The sequence below is a fragment of the Ambystoma mexicanum genome, chromosome 13 (genome assembly GCF_040938575.1).
Source record: "Ambystoma mexicanum isolate Mex_15411 chromosome 13, UKY_AmexF1_1, whole genome shotgun sequence".
In the NCBI taxonomy this organism is placed as follows: domain Eukaryota; kingdom Metazoa; phylum Chordata; class Amphibia; order Caudata; family Ambystomatidae; genus Ambystoma; species Ambystoma mexicanum.
The window spans coordinates 363,274,521-363,289,297 of NC_090938.1; the positions used below are offsets into that span (position 1 = coordinate 363,274,521).

General features: G+C 43.8%; 1 protein-coding gene across 3 annotated transcripts in view; it reads left to right on the plus strand.

The window, feature by feature from the left end:
• Window positions 1-14,777, plus strand: part of LOC138520143 (protein IWS1 homolog A-like) — a 721,593-nt gene that overhangs the window by 494,020 nt on the left and 212,796 nt on the right. The gene's annotated exons all lie outside the window — the stretch shown is intronic.

Genomic DNA, 14,777 nt, shown 5'->3' on the forward strand with positions numbered 1-14,777 from the left:
TTTGGCATTTTATTTCCACTTCCCATATCTATCAAATCTAGGTATTTTCCATTTACTATTGGTGTCTCCAAATCAGGAATTTTTCCCCACTTCCAACGCATCTCAACTCTCAATCTTATCCATTTACTGTTGTTGTCTCCACTTCAAGTGTTTCTTTCCCGCTACCCATGCATCTCAAAACTAAGTGTTTCCACTTATTGTTGTATCCCCAATTTAGGAGTTGTTTCCCACTCACCAGGTATGTCAAATATAAGTGTCTCCATTTTACTGATGTGTCTCCAATTTAAGCATCTTTTCCCATTTTGGCTTCTTCCTATTCCAGGGGTTTTTCTCTCTATCACTGTGCTCCACTTCTAGTTGTTTCCCCACCATTGCTGTGATCCGATTCTAGGTGTTTCCCCACTGCTCTTGTGCCAAATTCTAAGTGTTTCCCCTCTATCACTATGCTATAATCTTATGTACTTCATACTACTGCTGTGATCCGATCCTAGGTGTTAACCCTCCAAATCAAAGTACTGTACAACTCGGTTTCCCACGAGTGCAGTACCCCAATTTAGGTGCTCCACCACCAGTGCTGGGTTCTAAAGCTAGCATCCTTAGCTCCCCCACATTGCCCAGGTACAGAACCACGCCCCATAGCCTCCCTCAAAGGTCTCTCTACCAAAGTTACCCTTGACTAAAGGGGCTAAACAGTGCTCCCCACAACCACCAAGATCCTGCATCCCTTCCACCCAACCCAGCTGGCACTGTGCAAGTCTCTAGCAATCCTCGGCACAGGATAGGGCTGCGCACCACAAAAACCAAACTGAGCCACAAAGGAAAACTGGTAAAACAATCAAAAAATGAGGGCTCGAGCCCCTGGTTCCACAACATCAACCTCATCAACTACAAATAATCACTGACCACAAACTAGACTACAATCAGTAAAGTGTCAATCCAAGGACCAGGAAACAAACCTACCAATACAAAGTTTGGCTAAACATTGACAGGTCAGCAATGCAAAGATTTTGTGACCTGTATGTATGTGTCAGGTGTCTGAGGGCTCCTGAACTTCATTATTAATTCAAGTTGGCCTTTGGTAGCATAGAATGTATATCCACTGCCATGACACTGCCATGAAAGCGGGTTTGAAATCAATGAGACCGTGTGTCCATATATTTACCCTCATGCAGAGAAGCCTCCGAGACCTCCATCCCCCAGTAAACATCTTGCACTGACACCATCCTCCTGGCGAGTACACATCCTTATGACCTAACCCAGGATAGCACGTATTTTCTGATGCCTTGTTTTCCATTTTTAACAAGATGCCCATTCAGTGTAGCCCATCCAGTGAAGTTGGGCCTGTATGAGAAATAGAAAACATACTTTTAGTATTTTAAAATGAATGCCTCTGATGAAATGATATTTTCACGGATGACTGGCCTTGTGCTAGAAATTGACACAAATGCATGTTTTTCTTATAGTAGGAGGTCCATCTCAGAATACAAATTAAAACAAATTATCTTTTCATTTCAAGGGCAGGGGCTAGAAGACATGCCATACTGACCTTTTGCGCCATGGCAAAGCTCTTGCTGGGCAATGGGGAAGTTAGGGATCCTTGGTAGAGAGCAGGATGTTCTTCACAGCAAGGTGCTCCTCATTAACCTTGGGCAAGTTAACAACGAGATAGCTTGTCCTTTTTGGCACAAAACTGTAATCCAACCCCAGGCTATGTGAGGAGGAGGTTCTTCCTCAAGCCCCGGGGGTTGGATTTCCTTCAGTTTCACATTGACGTGCGTAATGCACACCGACATGAAACTGAAAGTCATTTTCACTGCTGCAGCCAAAAGCAGATGCGGCAGTGAAAATAAAAGGTGAGTCTCCACCTTTCTCCACCTCGATCTGCGGCACTATTGTGCTGTTCAGATCGAGGGAGGTGTTGTTGGAAAGGGGAGACTCTCCCCTTTCCAACGACACCTTTTTATGAAGCATTGCTGGGTGTGGATCGGGCGCAGAGTGCTCTGTCCACACCCAGCAATGCCACTAGACCACCAGGGATCTCTTTGTGAAGTGGGGGGAGGGGGTCTGCTTACAGTAATCAGCCCTACCCCCCCAGCTCCAAAAGCATGGGGTCACAAGTATTGGACCACCCTGGGGGCAGATGGGTGTCTATCTGCCCCTAGGGGCAAAATAAAAAATAGAACATAAAAAGATTTGGGTGGGGGTGTGGGGTCCGGGGGGCCCTCTAGACAATCAGGATTTTTTACATTGAAAGGGGGGTGGCCCTCTCGCCCCACTCTAAGTGGATGGGGGAGCTCCTTGTGTAGCCCTCCCTGGGGGCAGATTTCTGCCCCTAGTAAGGGGTACATGAGATGTCCCCCATCCATTTGGGGAGTGGGGGAGGCCACTGGAATTATAGCCCCAGGCCCCCCCAAGTCTGGATACAACAAAGGGCGTTCCCGTCTGGCTGAAGTTAGAAAATAGCTTAGGAAGCTATCAGTGATTATTCAACTGGTAGCTAAACAGAATAAATCATTCAATTTGACATATGCACTATGCCGCCAGTCATGCTAAACTTCAATTGTGCCTATTGTTGATAGCACATAACACAAAAAAGACTATATATAATATAAATATAATTATTTATGAAAGTGAACATAAAGATAACAACTTGTTGACTTCGATAATAAGAAAATGTACACAAATAAGTAAACATATATAGACAAATCTTCAAATATATATACAAAATACATTAAGTGTTTTTGGGAAGGGAAAAAAGATGGAGGGAAGAAGAGGGGTAGAGGGGCAGAGAAACAAACAGAAGCGATGAGTTTGACAGAAAACACTTGATCTAATAGAAGCCTTTATCTATCCGTACAGTTGAGTGAGCTGAGTTGGGCATAACGCAGACTGTAGCTAACTGGCCCTAACTAATCGAGGTTGTTATTTTTTGACCTTGAGATTTAGTTATAACATAGGTGGCAATTAAATGGTAGCCTTATTCATAGGAAGAAACAGAAGACTAACTGGACAATTGTACAACATGCTGAAATGATGTACAATAGCCTTACTAATGCGAAAAAACAGACAACTAGAAGATTGTACAACAGACAGAAATGATGTACAAAATTTCTTTTGATGAAACAGCAAACTAGAAGATTGTACAACAGGCTGAAATGATGTACTACGCCTTCCTCTATCCAATGGTATAGTAAGCGTGAGTGGCCGCGTCCTCTGGTCAGAGGTACATGTGCACCTATGCCTAGGGCATGGCGAAGTTGGCGTGTTGACAGATAAAGACCACCTTCCTCAGGAGATTCTATCCTAAATTCAGCCCCTACAAATTCAATCAAATGTCATCCCATCATTTTAGATTGTCTCAAAAAAGATTTTTTATTCAATATAAAGAATTAGCACGAAAGGTGATTTGGGAAAACCAACAAATGGTGTAAATAAACAGGCAACCAGCCTTTTTGTGATGACAGGTGGTCCCCGGCCACCCCACTCCTATTTCCCGTGACCAAAATAAAGTAGAGGTAAAGCCAACTAGTTGTGAAAAACCCATATCCATTGTGTGGAAGTATTCTAAATAAAGGGATGGAGGAAGAAAAAATAAAAATAAAATAAAGATGAATATGAATGTAAAGACCCATACATAGTGTTTAGAACAATTAATGATTAAAAAGTAGAATGGGAAAGAAAGGAAAACAAATCACCAAGAGGATAGCTCACATAACCACTTACAGGGATACTGAGTCCATACCTAAAGTTATACTGAGGATGCCTCCTAGACAGGCATTCTAAAGTCATTAGACAGATCACCAAGAAAGGTTGACTCGAATTTGCGGATGCCGCCTCTGGACTATGAAAACACGTCTGTAACAAAATGTGTGGCGTAACAGAATTGAAAATATTTATTATTCATCAATTTTGAATGTAAAATACTATATATTCACTTGAAAGAACGAACCTGCCGCCGGCAGTGGAGTCGTGTGGAAGGGAGCACCGTGGTAATCCGGCACTGGTCACACCGGGAGCATAATAGCTCTGAAACCAACGTGGCCGCCTTTGTGCACTATATTTGGATTGCTAGGAAACCAAGCAAATATATTGGCATCATCGAAGGGCGCTAGGCACAGTCAGCTGTATAAAAGCAGACTCATAAGCGCTTACCTTCAATTAAGTCATCGCCTCCAGGGAATTATTCGTACTGTCCTGAGTGCGCGTACTGAATGGCGCCTGGGAACCAGGTAGAGTGTATAGACTTCCGGAGGCGTGGCTATTGCTGCATTAATGGGCATAGAAAGAGGACTCAAGTCATTGTTCCCCAGGCGTCTCGATACGCAATGAGACACCGTGGGTTACATCGCAATGAAATGTGCAGATTAGAGTCAAGGAAATAAATTAAAAGAATCAATGCAATGGGTAAGAAAAAATGAATGAAACAAAGCAAAGGGATGAGCAACAGAGCAGACCTGCATGGTGCATCCTTCGGAAGTCGCATATAGCAGGGACAGATCTCTCCTCATGCTATAATGAAATGGGAACAGCCCCAGGGCAAACATGGATGTAGTGTATGGGGCAAAAAAGTTTTTAATGAGAATTTGGTTAGGAAAAGAAAATATTGTGGCCGATGATTATCACCAAACTGGAGATGCTTCATTGAGCCCATGTTTAATCGTGTCCAGTGCAAAAATTCAGCGTGCCTCCTTGTTTGCCAGTGCTTGGAGTGGGTTAGATGAATTCTTAACAACGTCAATCACCCACTAACGTAGGTCTTCAGTTGTGTGACCATATTCCATAAAATGGCTCACTAGGGGTGAGTTAATGGCTTTACAGCGTGCTCCGTGATGCGTGTATGGACCGGCCATGTGGTTTTGCCTATATATTTGAGCCCGCAAGGGCACTCAATGCAATAAATCACCCACAGTGTCTTGCAATTAGAGTAATGTCGTATTTCCCAAGTTTTACCCTGCAGGGGGAACGCTTTTGTTTTGATAGCAAATTTACAAATGGAACAAGTTCCACAGGAAAAGAGGGCATAGATCCCAGCTTGATGTGATGGATCTTGAGGATTTACTTTGCATGGAAGCATGGACCAATTGGTCCTTTAAATTCTTCTGTCTTTTCATAGCAAAGATCGGCCATGGTTCTTCCGGTAGAGAGAGTTGTGCCACAGACCAATGTTTTTAATTGTTTTTTTTTATTAGAAAGGTGTGTGGGCTATACGTAAGGGCGCACACTAGTTTATCATGTGGTGCCTGATCCTTAGGTTGTAGCAGAATTTCACGGGGGGTAAATCTTGCCCGTTTGTATGAATTTGAAACCCGTTTTTTAGGGTAGCCAGGTTGTTTAAATTTAGTGGTAAGGGTCCACGCATGGTGATCATAGTCCAATATGAATGTGAAGTTTCTCCTTAATCTCAAAAATTGGGAGTACGGTAAATTTTCTTTTTGTGTACGTGGGTGATAGCTGTCAAAATGCAATAGTGTATTGCGATCTGTGGGTTTAGTGAATAATGAACATGCCAGTTTGTTAGTCTGGTGCTGGATTAGACGATCAAGAAAAGGAATTTGTGTATTGCTCTTGGAAAGTGTGAATTTGATGGTATGGTGACATTGGTTCAACCATAGCAAGAAGGCATTCAGGTCGTCAGTGGTGCCGTGCCAGATGAAAATAATATAATCTATGTATCGCCTCCAGTTCTCAATGTGCTGGCGAAAAGGGTTGAAGTCTGAACACATGTGCCCATCTGCCCCTAGGAAAGGAGCAAAAAAATAAAAAAATATATAAATATATAACTTTTTTTTGGGTGGGTGTGGGGGAGCATTAAACCACAACGGAATATTTTAGTGGAAAGGGGGGGTGAACCTCTCCCCACACCCCAAATGGATGGGGGGACATCTCATGTAGCCCTCCCTGGGGTCAGATAGCTAGTACAATCTGCCCCTAGGAAGGAGTACATGAGATGCCCCCCATCCATTTGGGTGCGGGGGGAGACGGCCACCAGAAAACATTGGAATGGCCCCCCAATGCATGTGCCCATCTGCCCCTAGGAAAGGGGCAAAACAAAAATAAAAAAAAATAATAATAACTTGTTTTGGGTGAGGGTTGAGGGGGCCACTAAACAACCATGGATGATTTTAGTGGAAATGGGGTGCCCACGGGTGTCTTCTTTTTGGAAGTGCATGGGGTTCTATGTTTTCCTCAGTGGCATCAACACCCTAGGCCCAAATCTGTAGGTTGTCCACATGAGCAAAATCCCTCAAAATCTGATCTGCCAGAAAGACATGGGGTTACCAGTGGTTTAGCCTTTTCCCTTTGTGCCCAGGTAGGTGCACCCAAACATGTGAGCATCTGTTTTTATCGGGACCCGTGTGGGAATGCAGGAAGATGGGACATGTGGTGTTGGCGGCGTGTTTCAGTGTGTGGGCAGAGTGAAATGTCTGAAAATTGTGTTTCTTTTGGCAAATTTCATAATTTGCCAGGGATTGTGGGTAATACATTCTGGGCTGATTCGCGCAGTCAGACCTCTGTGGATTCCCACGGATGCCTTCTTTGTGGAAATGCATGGGGTTCCCTGTTTTCCTTGGTGGCTGCAACACTCTATGCCCAAATCTGTAGGTTGTCCACCAGAGCAAAATTCCTCAAAATCTGCTCTGCTGAAAGACATTGGGATTACCAGTGGTTTAGCCTTTTCCCTTTGCGCCCAGGTAGGTGCACCCACACATGTGAGGTATCGTTTTCATTGGGACACGTATGGGAACACGGGACGGTAGGACATGTGTTGTTGGCGGCGTGTTTCGGTGGGTGGCCAGAGGGAAATGTCTGAAAATTTAGTTTTTTTCACCAAATTTGAGACTTTGCTGGGGATTGTGGGAAATACATTCTGGGCCGATTGGCGCAAGTCACACCTCTGGATGCCTTCTTTTCAAAAATGCATGAGGTTCCCTGTTTTCCTTGGTGGCATGGACACCCTAGGCCCAAATCTGTAGGTTGTCCACCAGAGCAAAATTCCTCAAAATCTGCACTGCTGAAAGTCTTGGTGTTACCAAGTGGTTTAGCCTTTTCCCTTTGCGACCAGGTAGGTGCACCCACACATGTGAGGTACCATTTACATTGGGGAACCTGTGGACCACGGGGCAGTAGGACATGTGCTGATGGTGGCGCGTTTCCGTGGTAGGCCAGGGGGAAATGTCTGAAAATTGTGTTTTTTTCTCCAAATTTCAGACTGTGGGTAATACATTTTGGGCCGATTGCCGCAAATCACCCCTTCCTGAATTTGGAATTTTGTCTACTTTTCAGAAATGTATGCCTTTCTGTCTTCCCATTCAGCTTTCCCGCCCTCCTCTTCCATTCCGTCCATGCATGTCCTACTGGGAAAAAAGGCCAAAATCGACCATCTCTCACAAAACGGCTGGTAACCATATAAAAATATGATTTTTTTGGTTTGCACTCAACCTGTTCTCGAAAGCGTGGAAAATGGCGAATTCAGCACTGCAAACCATTTGTTCCTAGCTCTTACAAGGAAAAAACCACAGGCTTCTTTGTACATCATTTTATTGGCAATTAAAAAAAATAAAGTTCTAGTTTTTTGGGTATTTTCTCTCACCCCCCCCCTAAAGAAAACTAGGATTCCTTGTTCCTTGGTGGCGTTAAGACCGCCTACATGTGGGAAAAAAAGGGTCAAAATTTGGTCGAGATATCTCATGTAACAAAAAGGTTACAAGGGATTGAATGGCGGCATACCGAAATCACCAAAAAATGCCTTGGCACTGGGGGGAAAAACCCAGGCAGTTAAACAGGCTCTGATAGCCTCCTGGACCTGAGCCTCACACAGGTGCCCCTCTTTCTTGATCCTTGTCTTCCTTGGTGCATGATAAATCAGGATGTCCATTGGTCCTTCTTACTCATGTTCCAGGTTTCAGCACATGATACGCTTGAGTCTTTCAAGGGGTGTTGGGAATGACAAACATCAGCAACAGTTTGAATCCAGGGTAGTTCAATCTTTCCCTCCTTTTCAATCACAAGTTGCCCCTGTAAACTTTGAGCTGTATCGAAAGTCACATCCACTTGTCTTTGTTTTCCCTACTTTACCTCTGGCCCTTGTTTTCCCTCTTTCTCCACCTGCTTAGGAACACCCTCATTGCCCATGTTTTAAAGAGCCCTCCACACTTCTTCTTCTTCTTCCAATAATCACTTACTTTGTGTTCTCTTCACTCTGGCCTACTCTTCCCGCTTCCAGGTGCCATTACTCATCCTCTTCTCTGTGTTTTACTCTCTCCACATTGTGCGTTACCTCTCATCTCTCCTTTTTTAATGTTCCTCTGCCTACGCTACATCCTCTGTCTCTGTCCAGATATTCCATCTCCTACCAATCTTCTTCTCTCTTCAGATGTCTGTGCTCATTGTCCACATGTTTCCTCTCTCCTGCTCTGCCTCTCTCTTCTGCCTTACTCTCCTCTCTCCTCTGCACATGTTCGCCAATAGTCACATTACTCCCAAACTACCCTCTTGGTCAGACTCCACTTTAAATCCCTTGTCCTATTGAGCTGATAGACTGATCACAGGTTCCACTATGCATGCATCCACTGTGCATGCATGCCCTCCACCCTGTGTCATTCAAACCTCCTCACAGCTTCCCAGATTGTTCTAAGTACCTCTTTCTTGATCCTTATCGTTCTTGGTTGGTGCATGATAAATCAGGGTTGCCATATCAGTCCTTCCTACTCATTTGCCAGGTTTCAGTACCTGATAAGCTTGAGTCTTTCGAGAGGTGTCGTGAATAGGAAATGTCAGCAACAGTTTGAATCCAAGGTACTTCCATCTTCGCCTCGTTTTAACTCTCACAAATTGTCCCTCAAAACTTTGCTCTGTATCGGAAGTCACATCTCCAGTCTTTTGTCCCTACGGTGACAAATATGGACAATTAGTCCCTTCTTCCCAGGGGGTAGTCAGCCCCTGATGCTAGGGAGGTGAGCCTGCAAAGCAAGACCCTCCCTAGGGGTCAGGGAAAGCAGGGTCTCACTGGTAGTGACACTCCTCTAGACGACAAGGACTATCATTCCTGCAAGGAACTCCCTATAATACAATGTTCGCATACACGGTACTAGAAGAGACTCGTGTTAATTTTGTTTTGCATCCAACAAATACTGACATTGCTTTTATATCATTGGCTCATGGTAATACTACCATTCCCTTGAGCTCAGAAACTGACAAAAAGCAAATACCCCCCATTTGAAGTACTGGGGCAAGAATAAAGGGATGAAGAACCTGAATGGAGAATGAAGAATCCTACGCAGAGCTGAGCCTCTGACATACAAACATCTCGGAGTGGTGAAGCTGTACCTCACTGCGGAGCCAGCAGTAGCATGGAGAGATGCAGAAAGAAGGCAGAGACATCAGAAGGCCGGCGCCAAGAAAGGCAACACAACCAAGGTAGAGATGGGGATGGAAGGACTGTCTTACTTGGCGGCATGAATATGCCGCAGCCATGGGAGGTCTGGGACCCAGAAAACTATGCTGAAGCAAGGACAGAATGGAGGGGCAAATCCGCCACATGGAACGCAAGGAACACAGAGACTGCATAGTCAGGCAGAAGCAGTGAAGCAGTTGCTTATGTGCTGGTGACGCTGCAGAGAAGGCCAAACTACAACATCCCCACTGGGACGCAATCCTGTTTGAGTACACACTAAGACAGAGAAGGTACTAGGGTTACCTATGGTGAAGGGAGGGGAGCAGAATGAAACAGAGAGAAAGAAACTGACCAGGAGGGTTACGGGAGCCCCAGAAACCCAAATATTGAATGTAGGCAAGAATCATTGATACAACCAGAGAGAGGTTAAGGAAACTTGAAAGCCAGAGGGATCTGGCGAACCCTTGAGAAATAAGTGGCACTTGTAAAAACACAGGGAGAAGGGAACCTGGAGTGGTCATTCCACTTGTGCAAGATATAAAACCAATAGAGAGAAAGTTGCCAAGGTGGTGGAAAAGGAATAAGGAAAACATTCCTTTATGTAATGAACTTGAGGCATTTGATTTATAAATAAACCTACACGCCTATCTGAAGAGGCTAACAGGAGAGCTGAGAACTTTTCTTTTCTGAACTGTTTTTATATGTACTGAAAACCATCTCCAGAGAGAGTGATCCAAAGGACAATTGGCCGACCAAAACCTAAGCTGAAAGGCTTTTGCTTTGGCTTATATTGTTGTGGCTTTTTTCATAATGTTAGGGCCAGATAGCAATTAGCTTTGGACTGAGGACTACTTTTGATTTTGACGACAGACAAGCACCCTTAGCTTAGTTTTGTAGATAGGGAAAATCCTTATTAACAGTAGGTTATGTTATGTTATGATCACTTCTAGAACGCACGGCCGCCCGAAGGTATCTTGGCGCTTTGGGAGAAGAGAGAGAGGTCACTATCAGCAAGCCTAGAATAGATGGGTTTTAACGAGCCTTCTAAGGGCTAGATAGTTCGAAGTTTTCTTTATGAAAAGCAGAATATCATTCCATAAAGTTGCTGCGGCAATAGAAAAGCCTGGCCACCAACCCGAGACTGTTTGTATCTAGGCACAAGAAGTTGCTTGGCTGTGGCAGAGAGAAGACTACATGTAAGGTAGTAGCGAGCAAATTTAGCTTGAAGCTATTCGGCGCCCTGATTGTGAAGGGCACGATGCACTATACATAGTGCCTTAAATTCGACCCGCTGGGCCACAGGGAGCCAGTGGAGAATCAGAAGCATGTTCTGAAGCTGCTGCAGCCGTTGGATCAAGCCCTTAGGTTGAGCTAGGTACAGGGAATAACAGTAGTCTAGCCATGATATAACCATGGCTGCCACTACCGGGGGATGTAGAGGAGCGGGATCAAGGGTAGCACCTTCTTCAGAACTTTCAGCTGGAGATGACCAGCCTGACACTCTGCAGTGACGTGTTTGTCCATGGAGAGTGATGCAGGTATAGATATAGATATATGCAGGTATGTAGGTATATATAGGCCTTTTCTTCTCACCCATAAATATGTATTTTTTTGTATTTATTTGTGACTCATATAGCGCTTTACACCAAAGCGCTGAACAAAGAACACTTAACAGTACCTAAACATGCAGGGTTAAAAACTATGAAAAAGTATTCATGGTTGTCGTTCTAAGTGAAGAAGATAGGTCTCAAGCTTAATACGAAATAGAGAGTAAAATATAATAGGACAAAGAGATAGGGGAAGAGCATTCCAGTGAGAAGGAGCTAGTACTCTTTTACTTTGATAGCTTCTTGAGTCCCAATCCTTCTTCTTGTTTGCCACAAATGGTGTACGAGTGGGATCGAGACCAGGCGGTAGAGGTCTGGGACCCATGCTATTTACCAGATTAGCCCCAAAGGCCAAGACTCCCACAATTTATCGTATCCAATTGATATAATGTAGAGGAGGTCCTCATAACACCTAATGAGAGAGGTTTGATACCTATGGTTTTGCACCATTGTCTGACATAGTGTCAGGTACTGTCAGGTTGGAGGGACATATTCTTTACATACAGTATCATATTCTCACTTACATTGGGTCAGGGGAGACACATATTTAGTTTAGAAAGGTTTTAGGAAGTTATTATGGGTTATATTTTTATACAGCCAATTTTGCCCTTAACCTTCATTGCAGTCTATGGAGAATGCCCCAAGCCAAGATGGAGGTTCTCAGTCAAAATTCTGATTGGCTGGAGATTGTTTATAGGGAGGACAATGAACATTCTAAACTGCCTTTCATCGTCCTAGCCCAGCTGAGAGGTTGTGTGCCTGGTTGCTCCTGCTTAACTTTGTCAAGGGTGACAAGTTTCTAGCGGTAGAGCGGAAGATCTGAATAAGAAACAGGAGTCATGTTTGGAGTTTGGTGGAGACACAGGACAGGAGTCAGAAACTTCTGAGGAAAGAAGTTTTCCAGTCTTTTTCAAGATAAGTGACTTTCCAGATTTGTTGAACGTGTAAAAAGGTTATATTTATCTATGAGACTGTAATCAAATCTGTATCAAAAAGATTGAAGCGCATACGTTTGTTTTTATCGCTACAAGTTAAATCAAACTAGCGCGAGAGTTTTTTGTCCGTTATTTTTTACCCGCGCGTGTGTCTCTGCGTGTGAGAGTGAAGCACGAGCGTGTACTTTGGACTCGCGGATACTGTTCATTTACGCAAGGGTTTTTTCCGCGAGATAATATAAGCGCGTGTGAATGTTGCGCGTGTACTTTATCAATTCGTAAGTTGGACATTAGCGCGAGTGCGTTTACCCGCGAATTGAGTTGCCAGCGCGACTGCGTGTTTTCCGCGACTTGGATAAAAGCGCGTGTCATTTTTATTGCGTCTTGGACATCAGCGCGAGTGCGATTTACCCGCGAATTGAGGCGTCAGCGCGTGTGCGAGTTTCCCGCGACTTGGAGGAAAGCGCGTGTAATTTTTATGCGTCTTGGACATTAGCGCGAGTGCGTTTACCGCGAATTGAGGCGTCAGCGCGCGTGCGTGTTTCCCGCGACTTGGAGGATAGCGCGTGTAATTTTTATCGCGTCTTGGACTATAGCGCGAGAGCGTTTTTTACGCGTGTGCGTGTTTCCCGCGATTTGGAGAAGAAGCGCGTGATTTTTTTTTCTTCCCGCAGTTTCTGGCTTTCCACGTGAAGATTTCAGCGCAAGTTTAATTCGTCTAGAGAAAAAGACTTTCAACAAAGAAAATATTAAAAGCCAATACCAGAACAAAAAAGAACTTCATTAATCTTACTTGAAGACCTAGTTCAAGAATCTTGATTTGAGCAGACTAACTACAACTACAAAGTTAATTTACACTCATGGACCTAAGGAAAAGGCTGAGTTTTCTATAAGATTCTGGTCCCCAAGTAAGGAAGTCTTGTCTGCTTTTCACTTCTCTGGGCATTCTGTAGAGAAGAACCAGGTATGGATTTTAAACTATTTTGATTATGGATTTAGAGTTAAAGGTTAGTATAGTGATCAATGTGTAATGAGGAATTTTGCATGTTTGTGTTTTAACTACAGGTGAAGAACCAGCGAGTTGATAGCTTCCAGCCTGGTGTTTGTTTCTTTGTCCCTTCCCCCTTTCCCCTGAAAGTGAGGTAAACTGAGCAGTTATATTTATGTCAGCTCAGAGTGCCACATTTTGGGTGGATTGTCGGGGGTTCAGCAGCTTCTGCAGACACCAGGTTCTCAGCATGACAGTATGAAAGGCCAATAATAAAAAGTGTCTGCCCGAGCTGTTTGAACCCCGACGAGACAACCATGGAGGCATTGGGAGTAATGGTTAGGGAAATGAGAGAAGAGTTACGGGTGGCTCATCAAGAGTATTCAAGTCTTTGTCAAAGAATGGATGAGTTAAATTTAAAGGTAACACAGATACAAGAAAGAGAGGGTGAAGTTTCGGAAGGTGCAGGAAACCCACCTGAGTTGGTAAGAGTAGGAGAAGAACAAGAACCTAGGCTTCCCAGGGGGGCAGAGAGAGGTTTAGGAACTTTAGTTATACCTGTTCCTTTGGCAGCCCCAGAACGTTTCTTAGGAGATTCTAGAAAGTTTCAAATCTTTCAGACTCAGTGTGAATTGCATTTTCTAAGTCGTCCAGAGTTATTTTCCACAGATGCTTCAAAAGTAACATTCATCTTATCATATTTATCTGGAGAAGCTTCTGCGTGGGGAAGTCTTTTGGTTAGTCAAAAGAATTTGGCTTTGAATAATTATTCACTTTTCCAGACTGAATTTAAGAAAATGTTTGATAAGAGACAGTTATCTTTAGAGGTTGATGGAGAATTACTGGAATTGCGCCAGGGAGGAAAGGAGTTGATTTCTTATATCACTCAATTTAGAACTTTAATTTTAGAAAGTAAATGGCCAGAGGAGAAGAGGGCTTCCTTATTTTATAGGGGCTTAAAGGATGAGTTAAAAGATGCTCTGGCTGGAGTTTTGGAGCGACCAAATACTTTAGATGCCTTAATTGATTTGGTGGTACAGTTGGATTTTCGTTTAACAGAAAGACGTTCTGAGCGTAGACGTACTCAGGGAGAGGTTAGGTTTCTGGGAAGAATGGAGAGCTTCTTGCTATCAAAGCAGCATTTGAGGAATGGCGACATTTTTTAAAAGGAGCACGTCACACTGTGACAGTATTAACTGACCACCGAAATTTACTCTTTTTGAAGACAGCAAAAACTCTGACACCTCGACAACTTAGGTGGTCATTATTTTTTGCGGATTATGACTTTATATTTACTTTTAAGCCAGGTAATCAAAATAAAAAGGCAGATGCTCTGTCTCGGCAGTTTCCTGAAAGTGAGGTTAAGTCGGTTTGTGAGCCTCTTCCATTGATCGCTCCAGAACGTTTTGTTCTAGCTGGGGTTGAAAAGGAGAACGAAATCTTCAAAAAAGTAAGGGAATCCATTTCGGAGACACAACTTGAAGATTGGGTTCGTTTGGATCCAGCTCGCAAAATTAAAGATGGTTTACCTTATTTAGATGACAGACTTTACTTACCATCAACTGAACTTAGAGAAAAAATGTTGAAGGAATGTCACGAATCAGTCTTGGCAGGACATCCAGGGAATCGGAAGACTCTCGAGTTGATCAGAAGACATTTTTGGTGGGAACGAATTCGACAAGATACCCTCAATTTTGTTAAGACCTGTGAAGTTTGTGCCAGATCTAAGAATCTCATCGGAAAGCCTTCTGGGTTATTGGAGCCGTTACCAGTTCCACCGCGGCCTTGGTACTCAGTGTCTTTAGATTTCATCACAGATCTTCCACAAGATAAGGGTTGTACTTCGGTATTGG